The sequence below is a fragment of the Microtus ochrogaster genome, linkage group LG2 (assembly GCF_000317375.1).
Source record: "Microtus ochrogaster isolate Prairie Vole_2 linkage group LG2, MicOch1.0, whole genome shotgun sequence".
In the NCBI taxonomy this organism is placed as follows: Eukaryota; Metazoa; Chordata; class Mammalia; order Rodentia; family Cricetidae; genus Microtus; species Microtus ochrogaster.
The window spans coordinates 33,483,031-33,503,317 of record NC_022028.1 but is presented as its reverse complement, the minus strand read 5'-3'; the positions used below and the strand labels follow the sequence as shown (position 1 = coordinate 33,503,317).

Here is a 20,287-nt window from a genome sequence, read left to right as displayed (position 1 = left end):
TGAACATCTAGAGCCACAGACGTGCACCTGGTTTTTTTTTTTATTATTTTTTATTTTTTGGGGATCTGGAGAGTCAGGGATTTGGATTTGCCATCCATGTAGCATGTGGCACAAAGGGAGTCCCAAATAAAGAGCCTTGTCCTTGGATGTTAGTGTTAATAAAACTTTATTTACAAATTAAGGTGGTGGAATAGATTGGACCAGTGGGCAGCCATGTCATCCTTGTGCTAGAATGCGTGGGGTTACAGCATTTGATATCTATTGTTAATTATGTGTATGCATCTGCGTGTGGGTTTGGGCATGTTAGAAGAGGGCACTGGATCTCCTGGAGCTGGAGTTAACAGGTTGAGTCACCGAGTGTCTTATGTGAGTGGCGGGAACAGAACACTGGTCATCTGAAAGACCAGCAAGCTCTTCACCGCTCAGCCACTGCTCAGCCCTGGTGAATGTTGTTAGTGAAGCTGTCAGTGCTCCCTTTTCCCAGCTACAAGGTGGATCAGAACTTGGCACTCCCTTCCCCACAAGGGATCTGCTTTGAAGTATTTCTCTTAGGACAAAGACTAACCCCTGGCTGGCAGATCATTTGTCCAGCATGTGCAAAGGTTTAACCCACATCACCGCAGAACAACAGAACTAGAGATGAAGGCCCACACGCCCACCGTATATCCTCTGCCTTCACCATGTGTGAACCCTCCCTGCTCTGCGTGCCCGTGTCTCTAGCCTTCCTCTGTACAGCAGCTCTTTCCCACCACAGGGCATATGTGCACGTGCTGTTTCTCCTGCCTCGCACTCTGCTTTCTACCTTGCCCATGTTGACTGGCTCTCTTCTCCTTTCCAGGTGCCATTGACTGGCTCTTCTGAGCAGCCTTTTCCAGTGAGCACCTTGGGCTGCTTCCTGGGGCTTTGTCCTTGACTCTGGGAGAATCGTGGAGGTGTTGGGATTCTGGCTGTAACGCTATCTCCCTGAACTGGTTCCTCTTTAGAGGGTTTTCCTGTGGCATGCGGCCATACTCAGCCTTTTTCAGGAGCCATCATATGTTATGAATGAATGAATGAATGAATGAATGGAGTGAATGAATGCTAAAGGACTGGCACTCCAGATTCAGAGTTGCTCTGGTGCGATTCCTGTCTCCATCCCCTGGCAAATCCCTGGTCTTCCCGAAGCAGCCTTTCTGCCAAGAAACCTGGGCTAACCTCAGGATCCAGTCGAAAACTGTGTTGAAAGCGAAATGAGCTGAGGCCCAGAAAGACCGGGCCTAGACCCTGGCTCCAGACAGCGGTTGCCAATAAGCTAGCCTGTAGAGGGACGGGTTCATTTAGCTGGGGGAGTAAAGACCTCCAGGTGTTCCCAGTCAATCCTGCTGTCCAAGGCTTCGAGGGCTTCTTCTAGGCTTGCAAGAAGTTTGGGGAACCGTCCTTCAATCAGGGTTGCTACAGAGGAGTATCTCTTGGGGGAGGGTGCCTGGGGACCTCTAGGGTGTCTCCGACCCAGGGCCCCTAGTTTCTAATATCAGAGGGGCTTGTGATGGAAGCCCAGATGTGGCCAGCAGCACCAAGAACCAGAGGAGCAGAAAGGGGGCGCTTAAAGCCAACAGATGGCGCGGGCTCACATAGGCGGTGCGCTTTTTCTGCTTTCCGCGAGCGTGGCAGCCCCAGGCCTTTGCTAGGAGCAGCTGGCGGGGGGGGGGGGGAGGTTGTGTGTGTGCCCCAGCCCTTTGCAAGACTGCAGACCCCTAGGTCCGGCTCGGGCACGCACCCAAGGCTCGCTTCTCTGGACTCCCTCCAGTCCCTTGGGAGGAATTCCACGAGCTGCCATGGCATCTGTGGAGGACAGCTCGGCTGGAGCAGGCACTTTTCTATCTGGGTGCCTTGATGGGGTCGGGATAGTGGCTCAGCGAGCAGCGGGCATAGGGGTCCAGGGAGCGAGGTGCGGCGCGCGGACGCGGGCGGGCGGAGCTCGGGCGCGGCGAGGGGGAGCGCGGCGCGTCAGGAGGCGGGGACTGGCGCGGGGCCGCGCGGGGCGGAGGAGCGAGGGAAAGTTGATCGCGGACTTGAGCAGCGGCTGCGGCTCCAAGCAAGACACGATGCACGATCCGGGAACGCGTCCCACGGCTGCCGGGCGCTGAGCTGCTTAAGAAGGAGCGGGCCCAGGGTATGGAGTACGCTGGCACCGTGTCCCTGGCTGTGTGGGGCGAGCCTTTTCCGAGCTCGCTGCGCGTCTGAAGTTGCAGCCAGCGAGCAGCTAGCGAGGATCGGGTGGCCCGAGTGGATCCCGGAGCGGCCTTCGCGCCGGCAGCGAGACGCGGCGGTGGCCAGGACCGGAGCAGGTGGCCCTTGGGGTCCTAGCCGGTGGCGAGCAGATTCGAGGCGCGGAGCAACGCCGCTCCACCTGCGCACACGGTACCGGGAGCCTCGCGCCGCCCTTCCTTCCCCTATCCCCTTGCCTTCCCCTAAGCGGATAGCCTGCTGCGTGCCACCAAAGTTAGTGTTGCGGGGCCGTTACCGCAGCAGGCAAAGTCACTTGTTCCCGGGACAGTCTTCGCGCGGCTGTCGCTTGGGTCTTCTCTCTGTCCTGCGCCCGGTTCCAGCCCGCGGTCGGACGCGCGGCAACTTTGATTCCCGGGAACTCCAATTTCCTGCTTGTTGGCCTTGGCAAGACGCGCGCCTCCCGAAGCCCCGTTCGTGGGACCGCGACATTCGCGGGCTTCGCTCTTCACGCATTCGAGAGAGTCTGGGTCTAGATAGGGTGAGAGAAGGTGTTGGGAACCATCCTGTCCCCTCTGAACTCAGGGTCCCTATTTGGAGTCTCCGGGGAGGTGGGGTGTGGCAACTCCACCTCACGGTGGGCAAGGGCACTGGAGGAATCTGAAGTCACGTAGACTTCCTCCCCGCTCACCTTCCCAGGCCCACAGGAGACCCCAGGGGACTCCTGCCACCTTTCCAGTATTAGTGGCTCTAAGCAGAAGCGTCCTTAGCAGCGCTGGGAGCCGCGTGCTGCTCTCGCTTCGCTTCCCTGGCCCCGGGGTTGGTCGAGTTTGGACAATGTACTATTTGTCCCCAGAGCTGGCCCTGGGAGCACTGCCCCTGTTGTCCCCCGCAGGTCAGGCCGGATATCGTACAGATCCCGCACATTGTAGGGTGGTGGCCTGCTGGCCGCCCGACAGGCACTCATTCTTTTTTGCCCAGAGCTAGCACGGAGAGCCACTGCCACCGAGAGGCAAGGCGGAGATCTGGTGCCCTTGGCCATTGCGACCCGGCCCCAGCCCCTGTGTGATCACACCTTGGTAGAAATTAGCCTTGCAGGAGTAGTAACACGTCCACACACTCCGGAGAGCAGACACGCCCATTCTGCACACTTGGCAGTCTTATCCACAGCAGACTTTGACACTGTCCCCTCATCCAGCCCCTTAGCAAGTGCCTGCCACCCCAATCTGAATTTTGAAATAACCGGGAGGGGGATGAGGATTATTTGCGGGCCTGCAGGAGCCAGATCCTTGCCCTGCGAAGAATCACACTGTGAGCGGGGGTGGGCTTGCGGAGCACGGTTGGGGCCAGGTGCGAGGTGGTGATGAGTCAGCCCACGGTGGCAGGAGCTGCTGGAAGGAACGCTTGGCTCCTGGTGCAGGGGTAGGCGCAATGCGGCCAGCACCTATGGGGGTGGTAGGACCAGATGTCACTCTACCAAGGAGGGGTGGGCCAGGGGCACCTTGGCTGTAGGAATTGCAGAGGCCCACCTGGCAGAGAGAGCACCTGGTGATCTGCAAAGGCATTACCAAGTCGCTGGTGTGAACAGAACTGTTACCCAGGTGCTGGAGGCAAGCATTAGGGGTGGTGGCACAGAGCTGGCATTTTGGCTCTGGCCGAGTCCCTACAGTCACGTCTGTCTCTGCTTTCCCTTGCTGGGCCCCTCACAGTTGTTCAGTAAATGGCTGCATGGAGGTTATGGCCACAGACAGTGGGGTTATCTCTCAGTTGGCCCCCCTTCCCCACAAGCCACCCTGCTTGTCACCCCACTATGTCTGTCTCATTCTTTCCAATTCAGTACTATAAAGGCCACTTTGCTCAAGTGTAAATTCCAAATGGTTCACCCAGGAGGTGAAGGCCAAGAGAACCTTGCTGCCCGAGTGTGGGCCGTGGGCTAGCACCTGCATCAGGACAGCCTGTGAGAACTGCAGCTTCTCTAGATCCCCACCCCACCCTCCCCAGACCGGGCCTTGGATTTTCTAGGGCCCATGAGTAGTTGATACACTGTTAAGTTTCTGCTGTGGTGCACAGAACCTTCCCGACCATAGGACTGAAATGTGGAGGGAGCTCTGCCCGGGATATCTGTGTTAGGGTTGGGCAGCCCCTGGGGCCGCAGCTGCAGATGCCACAAGGGTGTCTGTGTTTGGAGGGCTTTGAACAGATGTAGAGGGTGGTCTGGCTTTCTACGCAGTACAATGCTTTGCTATATGTTTGCTGTGGCCAGGAGGAGCTGGGCAGATTTCTGGAAACTGGATTCATAGTCTCCACCTCCTAGATTTTTGGGGTGGGTGGATGCTGTCCTTAGGCAGAAGGAACTGAGCAACCATCTCCAATCTCAACTGCCCCACTAATGCTTCTCAGTGAGTGGCTGCTTCTTTAGCCCACCGTGGGAAGGGAGCAGAGAGGAAGGTGTAGACGAAGCTTTTTCTCCACTCAGCTTTGCGGGTCCCACTTCTACCGCCCTGGGGAAGGTCCCTAGCACCAAGCAAGGCTCATGGTGGGCATGATGGCATGTGTTTCCCAGCCCCTGCCCTCTGAAGCTGAGGTCAAAGGCCTGGAAGGGCTAATGGTGTCACAGGTGAGAGGGCGCCACGTGCACCTCAGCCCTGTCTTTGCTGTGCCGCTCTCTGCCTGGAGCAGTGCAGCTCTGTCATTGCGCAGGTTGGCTTGGAGGTCACCAATTGACACAGTCAGAGGCCTTGTAGAGCAGGGCGATAAGGTGCTGGCGACTCCTCGTCCATCTCAAAAAAGTGGTTTTTTTTTTTTTTGAGTGTTTAGCCTAATATTCTTGGGCTCTCATGTTGAAGAAATTCAGTGCTCTTGTATGTAAAGGTTGTTTTAAAAATGAATTCAATTGCTCTGGAACTTGTTTCTTATTCAATTATAGATTCTTTTTTTTTGAATCTGGAATCTGGCTCCTCTTGGCACTGGGCCAACCCTGTTTGTCATTAGTGGGTGAACAAGGTCAAGGTGGACTCCACGGGCTGGGAGCATCTTGCTTCCAGTGGAAAAGGCCATGCTTCTGAAGGTCTCAGGTGATTCTGGCTGCAGGTGCCTCCTGTTCTAGAAGCCTTCCTGACTGGGGTGGAGCTGTGGGTGGAGCTGCCTCTCCAGGCCACCCCTTTCTCCCTCTCCCCCCTCTCTTCTTCCATCCCTCCTTTCATGCTGCCTTTCCTTGGGAGTTCCCTTCTAGTCTGCATCTCTCTGGCCTCTGGCTCTGTGATTTCCTCATGGAGGGCCCAGGCCCCCTCCTCAGGGCTGCCACTCAGGTGGTGAGTGGCCAGTGGTGTGTGATTCCGGTGGGCACCGGCTGACCTGATTGTCCTTCAGCCTTCTCTTGCCTTCGGGTTTGCTGGGTCTGTAACTGGTCTCGACTGTTTGTGTAGCTCCTTTTGGGATAGGTGGCTAATGGTGCCTGCCCATCTGCTGGATGTGGGTGTGTACTCTTCGAGCTGAGGTCTCCAGCTCACACACTCCAAGGGTCTGGGACGCAGATACGAGTGGTGTGGAGAACAGCACGGTGTTACAAATGCCTGTAATCCCAGTTCTTGCGGGAGAAGCAGAGGGGGCTGCATGCATAGAAAATTCCTCTTTCAAACACACAAAACAAAGTGGCTGGTGGGACGGCTCTGGGGATAAAGGTGCTTGCTGACAAGTCTGTCGGAACCCATGAGGTAGAAGGAGAGACCCAACATGAACGTTGTTGCATGAGTGCACAGTGTGACTACACTACACCACACACACACACACATACACCACACACACATACACCACACACACACACACACACACACACACACGAGCTCTCACAATAAATAAACATGAAAACATTAAAAAATACTTTTAGAAAATAAGTAGAGCAAAGACAACTATGAGACGATAGGAAGTGGCGGGGACTGAAGAGCACAGGGGTCATGGCAAAAGGACAGCCAACTGAAGATAGAGCCCAGTTGGTAGAGCGCTTGCCTGGCATGCACGAGACCTGGGGTTTGATCCCCAGTACTGCATAAGACGTGGTGGTGCACACCTGTAATCCCAGTGTTCAGGAGGTGAGGCCGGAGGATCAGGTGTTCAAGGTCATCCTCAATTACATAGGGGTTTGAGGTCAGCTGGGCTTCAGGATACTCTGTCTCAAAAGAAAGAGAGAAGAATCACCAATTAAGAGGAAGCCATATAACAGCTCCTCTGGGAACATCCTGACTGGGACACAAAAGATGAACTAAGGAACTGGAAATTTCTAGAACTTGATCTGAAAGTCTGCAGTAACAGTGATATATATATATATAATATATATGCTATAATATATATGCTACAATATACATTATATATGTATATTTACACATATATATATGCTACAAAAAATCAATTCAGAAAACATGAGAATATTTATGGACCATCTTCATCTGGATTTTCTCTGGAAGTAGCCTTGTGGAGTCTCATAGAGCAGAAAATGCATACTACCCCCCTTCCATCCCACCACCCACTCCCCTCCCCCGCAACCCCCATTCCCCTCTTACCCACCCACTCCCAGTGTCAGCGAGAGGCTGGCGTATTTAAGAAGTAGCCATAAGGAGCTGGCTTCTAGGCTTTCACTATGGAATCTGATCTGACTCAGCCCTGTGGGGTGGGGCGGGCACTGCTGTTCCTCCTGTGGTCACTAGAGATGGGCTTAGCTCTTTGCGCCTGGGTTTTTGTCTTGCTCAGCACAAGGCATGTGGCCTTGGGCCGTGTTGTGCAGCTCAAGTCTGGCATTCTCTTTTGGATTTTCGAGACAGGGTTTCTCCGTAGCTTTTGGTTCCTGTCCTGGAACTAGCTCTTGTAGACCAGGCTGGCCTTGAACTCACAGAGATCCGCCTGCCTTTGCCTCCCGAGTTCTGGGATTAAAGGCGTGCGCCACCACCCACCTGGCTGGCATTCATTTTTGTATGTATTCTGAACCCTGTTCAAGTGTGGGCTGGGACCAGGATGATAATGCACAGCCTTCAGGAGCTGTAGGGACTAAGCTGAAAGAGTGCCTGATATGGCACCTACCATTGTTCAGGCCTTGGCATTCTCATCTGTACAGTGGGAATAATTTCCATCTGCCGGTAAACTTCCTGTGAGCATCAGTAAGGTGCAAACTAGGAGAAGTCTGGCCTTTGATGTACATGGAAAGAGCAGTTTCTTTTTGGCCCCTTTGATGTGACTTGATTGTGGGTGAGACACATTGTCATAGAGGTGAGATGGCCCTTGACTTTTGGAGCTTGATGACCTGAGAAGCTCATGAATTGAGTTGTGCTTGAAGATGCATTTGTGTGTGTGTGTGTGTGTGTGTGTGTGTGTGCGCGCGTGTGTGTGTGTGTGGTGTCATAGATTTTCACTTGGACTTACCCTTGGAAAGTTAGAGTCTGCAGTTTCACATAGAAGTCTAGACCTTCAATGCTCTGATTAGAACTAGTAACATTGTATCTGTGTGTGTAGCTGAGGACAAAGGGTAGGAGCTGAGAATTGCCATAGAGCCCAGCCCCTAGACAGGCTACTCTGAAACTATGCAGCCCAGGCTGGCCTTCAGCATCTAATCCTTCTGCCTCCACCATTTTACTGCTGGAGTTATAGGGGTATGCCACCGTGCCTTGTGTCCTTGAACTGTTCTTTCAGGGCAGAATCTCTGCTTGGAGGCCAGCCTATCCACAATAGCAATAGTGGGTTTCACAGGTGGGTCTGTGCACCTTTGCAAACCCAGATAGAGGCCCAATGCCTTCAGGCTTCAGGCTTCCTCCTGCCCCTCCTAGCCTATCCTGTACCCTCCCTCCTGCCCCTCCTAGCCTACCCTGTACCTTCCCTCCTGCCCCTCCTAGCCTATCCTGTACCCTCCCTCCTGCCCCTCCTAGCCTACCCTGTACCCTCCCTCCTGCCCCTCCTAGCCTATCCTGTACCCTTCCTCCTGCCCCTCCTAGCCTATCCTGTACCCTTTTGGAAGTCCCAACACTGTAACTTCACCCTGGGTCTGCATTTCCCTATTTGATGGGAGTAAGCCTGCAGCTCTCAGCTCCCCACCATGTCTACCACCCCCTGGCCACTTGTGCCACATGCATTTGTGACCTGGACTGAAGAGCTGAAGCATTCTGGGCACCAGCTCGTCCTGCCGTTTTATAGGTGGGCAGACTGAGGCCTGAGATCAAGCCATAGCCTTTATATGAAACTGAGCTTGGTCAGTGGCCCCTGAGGGTGGAGTCCCGTTTCTCTTTATCCTAGGGAGGCCTGGGCCCTGTATCAAGCCCCAGCTTCTTATCATTTTGAGAGACTGGGAGTGTCAACCTTGTACTCACCTCTGCTGGTTCTTCCCCTGCCCTCTCCCTCCCAGCTCCTTCGCCATGCTGTTAACTATGTTGCCTTCCTCCTTAAAGGCCATCTTCCATTTGGAGAGAACCTGAGATGCCATTTGTGACAAGGGCCTGCGTGCCACCTTGATTGTCTGTTTCTGAAAGAATGCTGTAATTTGGGGGCTGGTGAAAACCAGAGAGACAGAGTGACATAGAGGAAGGTACACAGGCAGGGGAGGGGAGAGAGAAAACAAAAGGGACAGCAGGGATACTGTCTTGGTCCACCAGTGTCACATCCTCAGGGACGTGGGGTTTGTCTGGCCTCTCAGTGTGGGGGCCCTGGCCTTTCCTGGGGACAGTCCAAGTCCAAGGGAGTCTTTTGGCTTATATACTTTTTTTTTTCCTGTCCTTTGTCCTCAGAGAGAGGGAGAGGTAATCCTCCTGCCCCAGGCTAGCCTAGATCTTCATCTTGAATCCCCAGGATGCCCTGACTCTGGGAAGTTGGTGCCTCCCCGCTTTACTGTGGCCAGGAGAGTTCTGAGGTCCTGTCTAGAGATTCAGTAGTGCAAGACTCTGAGACCCCTCTGCCCTACTACGGGATCTGGGCTGTGTCTTAGTGACAGATGCAATGGTGGGCTTTGTTTAGAAAGCCAGTGGGACCTTCTAGGGCTCTGCAGGCCCCCACCCTCATAGCTGGGAGGCATCCATTCAACTCACCAGCTGGTTCTGAACACATACCAGCTCTAGCTAATTTCCGAGGCCTCTAACTGAATACCTACAGCACCCTGTCTGACAGAAAAATAGCACAGGCCATCAGCGCCACTGTCTACTGTCTACTAACCACTTTGACAAAGTTTAAAAGAAGGTTAAGGATGTGCCTCAGTGGGTAGAGTGCAGGTTTTTTTTTTTGTTTGTTTGTTTTGTTTTGTTTTTCAAGACAGAGATTCTCTGTAAAACAGCTCTGGCTGTTTTGGAACTAGCTTTGTAGACCAGGCAGGCCTCAAACGCACAGAGATCCGCCTGCCTTTGCCTCCAGTATGCTGGGATTAAAGGCATGCAGTTTTAACCTCAACATCACATAAGGTAGGTATGGTGACTCACACCTGTAATCTCAGCATTTAGGAGGTAAAGGCAGGAAAATCTGAAGTTTAAGGCTAGCCTGAGATACTTACCATCCTGTCTCAAAAAAAGAAAGAAAGAAAGATAGTGAATTTTATGTCTACGTGATCCCCAGATGATACTGTTCCCACAAATAATCTCCATGTCAAATTTGTGATAATGTCTTTTCATGGGAAGTTTGTGAATGACATTGATAGCCCATCTCAATGTGGAACCCTGAGTGCTGACTTCCTGGTGGCATCCTGTCCCTGTAGCTCGTAAGCAAACCAGAAAGCCATACTCCTCCATGGTCTCTGCTTTAGTTCCTGCCCTGATTTCCCTTCAGGATGCACTACAAGCTGTAAGCTGGAGAAAGCAAACTAAGACGGGCGTTTCCAAGCAGGACATTAGGTGGCATGGGACACTGAGAGGCACCATGGAACATTGGTGGGGGCGTTGTTGGTCCTCTTGGGCAGAGGGCTAGTATGTCATGGCTTGGGTGCCGAGGTGTCTTAGGGGCACTGAGCAAATCAGAAGGCCCTCCCTTCTCTGCAGGACTGGGGGCTGAAGTAGGTTTGGGGGTTCAAGAAGTCATTGTAGGGAGATGCATGGGGCAACTCTCCCTGTGTGTGGCTTTGCTTGTGTTCAACACTGGGCTAAGCGGGTAACCTTCAGGTGCATATGGGATTCAGGATGCTGGGCAGGTGTGGGGTGTACTCTATGAGCTCACCATGCCAAAACAGGGGAGGGGCACTGCTATTGCTGTCTGCCTTGGTTGCTGGAAGCTGGCAGAGCATATCTTAGGCTGCTGGGACCCCTACATTCATTCAAAGAATACAAAAAAAAAAAAAGCTTAAAAGTGATTAAAAAAAAACTTCACCCAATTGCAAGTGTTACCAAATAGTTAGTCTTTTATGTAGTATGTAGGAGGAGCGGGCTGTGTCCCACCGCCTGGCTAGCTTAGCCCCGAAATAATTACACAGAAACTGTATTAATTTAAACAGTGCCTGACCCATTATATCTAGCCTCTTTTTGGCTAACTCTCACATCTTGATTAACCCATTTCTATTAATCTGTGTATCACCACTTGACTGTGGCTTATCAGCATAAGTCTAACCAGTGTCCTTCTAGGGCAGGAGAATCATGGCATCTGCCACACTTCCCTTCTTCCCAGCATTCTGTTCTGTCTACTCTGCCCACCTAAGGGCTGCCCTATCAAAAGGCCAAGGCAGTTTTCTTTATTCAACCAATGAAAGCAACACATAGAAAGAAGAACCTCCTACACCACTTTTAAAGCACCAAGTGGCCATTTATTTATTTGGCAGATATTTAATGAGTCCAGGCTCAGTGCCATGTGCAGTTTCAGGCCCTGGTGCCTCAGTGGCCCAATCCTAGGGGAACATATATCATAGGCCTATGAGTGTCCTGTTTGTGACCTGTGACATGAACTTGGGGGGTGTCAGAGCTGGCGGTAATGAGAAGGCACATTTATTAGGCACGTTCTGTGTACCAGGTCTAATATTTAGCCTCATTGAAATCTTATAACAACCCTAAGGCATAAGACCTACAGGGTTATCTATTTCCCACCAGACGAGAGATGGGTTGCACAGAGAGGTTGTGCACTTTGTCCAAAGTCACATAGCTAGCAGGTACTGAGGCAGAATTCTGCCAAGGCTCTGGAGCACCTTAGTCATTCCCATTATTGAGGGCAGAGCTCAAAGTCCCAGGCCAAGTAGACGGGAGCAGATCAAAATGGACAAAAGACACAACCTAGAGCCACAGAGAAGCAGGAACAGAGCTGGGGCTGGTGTTTGGGTCACCCTCATTCCTGCCATCAAGATGAGATGGGATATATAAATGTCTCCAATTTATCTGTAAGGAATTTAAGAGCGCCAACAGGGAGAGTGGCTCAGACAGTCCTAGGGGTGATCTAGGTGGCCATCTCAGCATCTAAAAGGCGACAGCCAGGGTTACCTCCTGATGGCACCTCAGAGCTGTCCGTAAGTTGAAGGTTTGAGCAGGGGCTGTTGCTGTTGTTGTCCCTCACTCCGCCCTGGCCCCTGCTGTGGAGCAGACTGGCTCATGGCTATGCTGGGTTGGCTCTTGACTCAAGTAAGCGTACTGTAGAAGCCGGGTGGGTGGCTTGATGGCATGGGCAGGTGCCCAGTGACTCTGAGCCATTGAAGGACACAGGATGCTGGGGAAAGCCACCCCCTCCCACGTCAGTTCCCCTAGCATGCCCGCAGAGATGTCGGCAACAGATCTGCTGCTGACCCAAAACTTAATTCTTAGGACCCTCATTTCTCATCTGTTAAACTGGAAAAAAAATACCAAACCAAAACCTAAAGCCTGCAAGCGGCAGACCTTCCTGATCTGGGGACCAAGATCCCCACAAGATATGCAGAAGTGCTTGGCAGACCAATGGTGACCTGTGTGATCCCCGTGAGGTCCATCTGTCTGTCATTTTTATTGATTACCACTGATTTGGTGATGTGAACAATATGCCACCATCTGTCGCAGCATGACCACCTCCCCACCCAAAGAGCAATGTTTTCTCTACGGTTTCACTCCCATTTTGACATCCACCGTTTCATAAGGCGTTTGCACCAGCAAACATTTATTAAGCACCATTTGTGTGCAGGGAACTGTATGCTTACTCAAAATAAGAATGGGCCAGACATTCTGGTTTGCACCCGTAATTCCAGCATAGGATTGCAAATTCAGGGCCAGCCAAGGGTTACACGAAAGGCCCTGTTTCAAAAACAAACAAGAAAACAAACAAACAAACAAAAACTAACAAAAGTTACAGAGATAGACACACTGTGGTCCTGACCTTGGTGCTCATTTGGAATCCTGTAATTGGGACAGTTGTTCCTCCCTCCCTCTCTGTGTGTACGTATGACGTATCTCATTTTGGAGGCTTTTGCATCCTGTAGCTCACTCAGCTGAAAGTTCCCTCTTTTGCCCTTCTTCTCTGACCCCAGAGCTCCCACCTCACCTGAAGTGTCCTGGAAGCTGTTACAGGAAAGGAAGGGCAGGGTGTGAGGTGTGAAAGTGGGGTGCTACAAGCTAGAGCAGCGTGGCTGACGCCCGCCAAGCCAGGTCCACGTTGCCTGGGGGCTGTTGGAAACTGGAGCTTGGCCGGAAGAAGGGAGCCCATGAATAATACAGCGGGGAGGGAGGCTGTTAACTAGGTGACCTGGTTGCACCTGCGTGTTTCACAGCTTCTCTGGGAGCCACCATGCAGGGGCCAGGGTGTCGCAGGTGATGCTGGGATATGGGAGAAGGCAAGGCAAATACCCCCCATTCCAAGTGTGTTAACCACGTAGGAGCCTTCATCATCTGTGCTTGTCTGTGTACATGTGTCTGCCTTCCTGTGTGCTTTGGCCTGGGTAGAGAGCAAAGGGCCCCCAGTCAGTGCCTGGGGGTGAGATCGGGTTCTCTGGAACCCACTTTTGCCTCTGTTCTCAGTCCCTTCAGTAGCAGGGGCCTGAACCTGGGGAAGCCCTGGCACCCTCACCCCCAGGTTTGGCAAGGAACATCTCCCCACAGCTCCATAGCCTCTTAGCCTGCATCACTAGGCTTAGGACCTAGCCCCACTGACTGGGGCCTACCTTATGGCTTCTCATCTTGGAAGCAGACCCTTTAAAGGGTGGTATAGCTCCAATGACCTGCTTGGGAGAGACAGTCTGCTGTTTGGCTTGGGTGAGTGTGAGCAGGCGCCACATACCCAGCTTTGTCTGTGTGCCCATTTAAACAAAGGGTTGTGTCAGTCTGGAAGTCAGACACCCAAGTTCAGTCCTTGCTCACCCACTGTGAAAGACTGGGTTCACTAAGTTCACTAATCACTCTGTCCTTCTGTTTTCTGGTCAGAAAAATGGAAATGCCAGGGGCCCAGTTCAGGGAATTCTTGGGAGGATAAAAGTACCTGCCCCCAGACAGCATTGAACATATGCTATTTTTATTATGGTGATGCTGGCTTCTGAGATAGCACAAGCATGCTACCTGGGGCTGCTGAGTTACCTTTACCCTTAAGAAAGGCTCTAAGTTGGGCTGGAGAGATGGCTCAGTGGTTAAGAGCACTGACTGCTCTTCCAGAGGACCCACATGGCAGCTCACAACTGTAACTTCAGTTTCAGAGGACCTGACACCAATGGCAAAACACCAATGGCACACGCACGCGCGCACGTGCGCACGCGCGCGCGCACACACACACACACACACACACAAACACACACAAAGAATAGGTACTCATTTAAAAAAAACCTCTAAGCCAGAAGGTGGAATCACATAACTAATCCCAGCACTCGGGAGGCAGAGGCAGACAAATCTCTGTGAGTTTGAGGCCAGCATGGTCTACAGAGCAAATTCTAGGACAGCCAGAGGTTTTACACAGAGAAACCCTGTCTCCAAAAAACAAAAATGAAAGAGTCTTATGGTGGAGAGTCTTGTCCTGGAGGGGGAGGCCGCTTCCTTTGCCCAAGCTGAGAAAAGCCCCACGATTCGCTTGGTGAAGGGACAGAAGTGAGACAGGCCATGTCTGTGATTAGAGTATTGATGTCGGGGCCAAATGAGCTAGGACCTTTTCCATTTTTAAAATAATGTGCATTGCACAGAGAAGTGTGAGGGTCACACATGTGCAGCCCGAGCTCTGCAAAGTAGCCAGTTCCTCATCAGCACCACCCAGACCCAGGAACCTGATCACTAGAGGGCACGTCCCCACCGTTCCTCCTAGCCACACCTATTCTGACTTCTCACGCCACATTCATTTCAACTAAGATAAATGGAATCACACTCTGCCCTGGCTTCCATGTTCTCACACACTACACCTGTTGGTGAAATTCCTCTTGTGTGTGCCAGCTTGCTTCTGTTTCTCTGCAGGATGACCGCGACATAATGTAACATGCTAGTGGAAGGCCAATGATTTGAAACTGAGCTATCACAGAAAAGGATTGTTGTGAGGTGTGTGCATGTGTGTGGGTGTGCATGTGTGAATACAAATCCGTGGCGTGGTTCTGACAGCTCTCTAATGCTGGCTTGGTGCCTGATAGTGTGAATCCTTCAGCTTTATTTCTCTTAAAGACCATTGTTTATTTTTGACTCTGTGCATTTCCATATAACTATTAGAATCAGCTTTTGAACATTCCACAAAAACCCTGCTGAGATTTTGATTGCAACTGCATCGAGGAGAATCGACATCTTTGCAATATTGAGTTTTCCAACCCATTAACGAGATGTACCTCACCATTTATCCATGTCTTAATACATTTCTTTCAGGAGTGCATTTAGGAGGCTGTAGCATCTCTCACTTTTATGAGATTTATTTCCATGTGTTTTATGATTTTAAGTACTGTTGTAAGTGATATTTTCTCATATCCAGTCACCTATTTGTCATAGAAGTATGATTGATTAAAAAAAATCTTGGCCCATATCTTACAAACATTGTTAAATTTCTTTATTATTTCTGACAGTTTATCTACAGAATTTTAAAATAATTTAGGGTTCGTGACCATGTTTTCTGTAGAAATGAGATTTTTATATCATGCTATTGGAGACTTTTTTCTTATCTTATTGCGATGGCAGAGGCTTTCAGCGTTAGACTGAATGACAGTGGTAGTGAGACTGTCTTGTTTCAGTTTACTTCTGGCACCAAGGCAAAGCTTTTGTTATTTGCTATTGTGGTGTTTGCTGTAGCTTAATTCATAAAATTAAGACTATTTTCTCCTAATCCCCACTCTCCAGTTATGGTAAAATGCATATAACATAAAATCTGCTGCTTAGCTTCCAGAGAGACGACTCATTAGTTAAGAGCACTTGCTGCGCTTGTAGAGGACCCATGTTTGGCTCCCAGCATCAGTAAGGAGGTCACACCTGCCTGTAATTCCAGCTCCAGGAGACCTGACGCCCTCTGCTGGCCTCCTTGGGCACTGTTCTTATGTGCACATACCTTCATGCAGATACAGACTCACATTCACTCAATTAAACATAAAATCTTAAAAGTATTGCACTTGCATCATGTTTAAGCTTACAGCTCAGTGGTGGTGAGTACCTTCACTGGCTTGTGCAGCCATCACCTTCCTCAGTTTTCAAACCTGTCTCATTGTCCTAAACAGAAACTCTATGCTAATTACAAAGTAACTCCCTGCTCTCTCTCTTCTACTCCTGCCAACATCTACCTTATTTTTTGTTGGCTTGTTTGGGGGCAGCTTACGTATTTGGCTTTCTTCACTTGGAGTCACGTATTCTAAGTTCAGAACCCAATTCCTTCTTTTGGCTGAACAATTCTCTGTCTGGTGTGTATACACCATGTTCTGTTTATGATTCATGTGCGTTAGGTCTCCAACCTCTGAAAATGCTGCTGTGAACATTGGTGTGTGCATGTTATTTGGGTCCCCGCTCCCAGTATACATGTAAGGGTGGGATTAGAGATACTATGGCAACATTGTTGAGCTTTTTGAGGTCCCGATGACTGTTATCCACAGCAGCTGTACCCTTTTGTATCTCCCCAGCAATGCGCCTCAGTGAATTTACAGACACTTACTCTTTGTTTTTTGGTGACAGCCACATCCTGCTGCTATAGCCCTGTGGCTTTGATTGGCATCTCCTGCCCCTACCCCTGGTGTAGACCGTGTGGTTCATCCCTTCATGGGAATTGTCCATTTGAGCTTTCTGTCCAGTTTTAAATTGAGTTGTTGTTTTTGAGTTGAAGACTCTTTCTGTGTTCTGGCTCTTAATTTGTTATCAGATGAGTTATGAACATTTCCCTGTTTTGAGGGTCCCCTATCCCTCTGTGAAGAATCTCCTTTGGTGCCCAGAGATTTTTATTCTAATGAAGTCTAAATATCTTTCTTGCTGTATCATTGTCTGGCCTTTGGTGTCATAGAAGTCACTGCTGTAGCCAATGTCACGAGGATTTTCTATATGTTCTTCTAGGAAGTTTAGCGATTTGGTTCTTGAATGGTTATTCTTGGCTGGCAACTCAACTACTCTGGAATTAGATAAAACCTAAGTAGCTGGGTACATCTGGGTGGGAGTTTTTTCTTAATTAAATTATTTGAAGTGGGAATACCCACTTTTAATCCAGATCTTTTCAGGTGGGAAGATTCATCTTTAATCTGAGCCACACCCTCTAGTGATAGCCTAGGTAGAGGACACGGGAGAAGGAAGCTCTTGCTCTTTGCCTGTTTGCTCTCACTCTCACCGACAAGTTCACTCCTTCACTGGCATTAGAGCCTACTCCTTGGGATTCTGGTGTGTACTGAAGATCAGCTGAGACATCCAGTCTTGTAGACTGAACAGCTACTGGATTCTTGGATCTTCCATGGATAGACAGCCATTGTTGGACTAGTTGGACCATAGCTTATAAGCCTATCTATTATCTGTCCATCTATCTGTCCATCCATCTGCCTGTCCGTCCATCCATCCACCCATCCATCATCCCCATCTATCTATCTATCTATCTATCTATCTATCTATCTATCTATCTATCTATCTATCTATCTATCTATCTATCTATCTATCTATTTTTCAATCTTTCATTCTGTTACTCTAGAAAACCCCAACTAATACAGTTCATAAGTTTGTTTCTCTTTCCATTCCATTTTGGGTTCAGTTTTGCGCACACAAGGTTGGGTAGGAGTCAGCTTGGCTCTTCTGCTTGTGGTCAGTTTCCCCAGTGCACTGGTACCTCCCTTTCACAAAAGTAGCTGACTCTGCAAGATGTTTTATTTCTGGACTACATTCTATTCCGTGGGTTGGTGTGTCTTCCCTTCTGTTCGTACCACATGTTTTGATTACAGTAGCTTTGTAGTGGAGTTCACATTGGAAAAGAGGAGTCCTCCAAGCTATGTTCTCCTTTTCAGGATGGTTTTAACTATTTAGAAGATGCTTTGAGATTTTGCGTAATGTCTTACGTTGGATCTTCCAGTTTCTGTGACTCACACCACTGGGATTTTTCTTTGCAACAGGATCTACTGTGTAGTCAAGGTTGATCTTGTGATCCTCCTGCCTCAGTGCCCTGTGTATGGGGATTACAGGCATTGGATTACCATGCTCAGTCCTTATTGGGACTTTAGAGACTCTGTATTCAGTTTGTGGGTTGTTTTAGGTGGCACTGGCAGTATCCCAACAGCACTGAGCTCTTAGCCATGAACATGGGATAGTTTATATTTAATAATCTGGCCTTAGTTTTCTCCACCAGGTGTTTTTCCGCCATTTGTCCAAGTTAGACTCCTAAGTAGTCCATCCTTCTTGGTGCTATCATAAGTAGACTTGGCTTCCCTACCTCCCTTTCAGGATTCTTTTGTTGTCAGTCTTAGAAATGCAGCTAATTTTTTTTTGTTTTGTTTTTCGAGACAGGGTTTCTCTATAGCTTTGGAGCCTGTCCTGGAACTCCCTTGGTAGACCAGGCTGGCCTCGAACTCACAGAGATCTGCCTGCCTCTGTCTCCCGAGTACTGGGATTACAGGCGTGCGCCACCACCGCCCGGCTAATGCAGCTAATTTTTATGTGCCATTTTACATCCCGCTGACTTTGTCTATTCCTTCTGGCAGACTTCCCCCAGCCCTCAGGTCTCGCCTCTTGGCTCCCGTCATGTGGACACGGCTGTCACTTTACTTCCTCACTTTGAGTTTGGATGAATTTCTCGTGTTTGTCTTTGTTGCCCAGTTGCGTTACCTAGAGCTTTGGAGAATGATTTGTTTTGTATGTATGTGTGTGTATGTTTGCATACGTGCATGTGGGGGCCCATGGAAGTGAGAAGAAGACGTTGGGTCCCCTGCTGTGGGTGCTGAGAACTGAACTGGGGTCTTCTGCAAGAGCAAGCCCTCCTGAAAACTGAGCCATCTCTCCTACCTCTTATCAAGAACCTTTAGCGGTTCTATTGAATATAAGTGGCAGTAGCAGACACCCCTGCTTTGTTCCCACTCTCAGAAGAAAAGCTCCCGATCCCTCACTCAATATTTTTTCTACACAGGGTTTCACTGTGTAGCCCTGGCTGTCCCGGAACTCGCTGTAGACCAGGCTGGCCTCCAACTCAGAGATCCACCTGCCTAACTCTTTGCCTTCCAAGTGCTGGGATTAAAGGCATGCACCACCATGGCGTGACCAGTCCTTCACTCCTGAATACAATATTAGCTAAAGATACTTTGCATGTGTGACATTTTCTGTTTCTTCTGCTAAGAACTTTTTGTTTGTTTTGTTTTTGAGATAGGGTTTCCCTATGAAACTCTGGCTGGTTTGGAACTCACTATATATAGACCAGGCTGGCTTTGAATTTAGAGATTCACCTGCCTCTGCCTCTCGAGTACTGGGATTAAAGACTTGTACCACCATGCCTGGGTTGTACATTATTCTTTCCCATGCATTATTGTGTCTGTTGACACGTTACTATAAAATTTCTTCTTTCTTCTGACAGTGTAGAGAATTATAATGTTGGATTTTCAGAAGTTAACCTATCTTTTATTCCTGGAATAAATGCAGACACGCACACATACACACACTCACCCATGTACGTACACAGAGACAGAAGCACACAGATATACATATAACACACACACACACACCATTCACACATATATACATACACACAGACACACACCATGCACATACACATGTACACACACATACACAGGCACCTACAGAGACACACAAACATATACCACACACACACACACACACACACACACACACACACACGTTTCCCTGTCTCTCTCTACCAATGACTAGCTCCAACAGTTCTGGTTGACCGTGTCCTGCATGACTCTGCAGTTTGCCACGTTAGGTTTGATTTTATTTCCAGATGTGCCCCTGGATTTCCCTTTCTCGTGCTCCGACTTTCCCTATCAGGTCGCAGTATCAGATTCCTGGTTTATGATCTGGCAGGAACTGTTCCTGCCTCTTCCTGTTTTCCTGGGAACTCTGGGAAGGTTTGTGTGCTGTGTTCTCCTTAGCAGTCGAGTGGCTGGGTGGGCAGCTGTGTGGACTTAGGCTTTCTTCTTGTCAGGAAGAATATAAACTGTAGTTCTCAATTCTCAGTGTCACAGTACAGTTAGGATTTTAGCGTTTTGTGTGTCAGTTTTAGTTTTGATTGTATCTTATGAGGACTTTATCATTCACTGCTTTTCAAGTCAGTTGGCAGCAAAGGCACCTCATGGTCCTCCTATTTCACTTTATTTATTCAGTGTGTGTGTGCGTGTGTGTGTGTGCGTGCGTGGCTGTGTGTGGCTGTGTGGCTGTGGAGGTCAGAGGACAGATTCTTTCCCTCCCCCTGTGGGTCTGGGAAATCAGCTCTTGTTCCTTGTTTATGTGTCATTTTATGTATGTATGTATGTATGTTTTATGTGTTTGGGTGTTTTGTGTGAATATGTTCATGCACTGTAGGCATTCCTGGTGCCTGCAGAGGCCAGAAGAGGGTGTTGGATTTCCTGGAACTGTAGTTATGGATGGTTGTGAGCCTCTATGTTGGTACTGGGAATTGAACGCAAGACTCTTAACTGCTTAAGACATCCCGTCTCTACAGTTCAATGCATGTTCTGTAAAGAATGTAGTTGTTTTGAAATCTGGTCTGTCTTTGTCTTTTGAGTTTTTGCTCCATTTACATTTGAGATGTTTGCAGAACACACACACACACACACACACACACT

At 49.6% G+C, this 20,287-nt stretch overlaps 1 protein-coding gene across 1 annotated transcript in view; it reads left to right on the top strand.

The window, feature by feature from the left end:
* Nucleotides 1–2,073: 2,073 nt before the first annotated feature.
* The window catches only part of Cdh23 (cadherin related 23), a 362,011-nt gene continuing 343,797 nt past the window's right edge, over nt 2,074–20,287 (top strand). The window contains exon 1 of the mRNA XM_005360071.2: nt 2,074–2,400. The gene's annotated coding sequence lies outside the window, so the exon portion shown is untranslated. The remainder of the gene's footprint in view (nt 2,401–20,287) is intronic.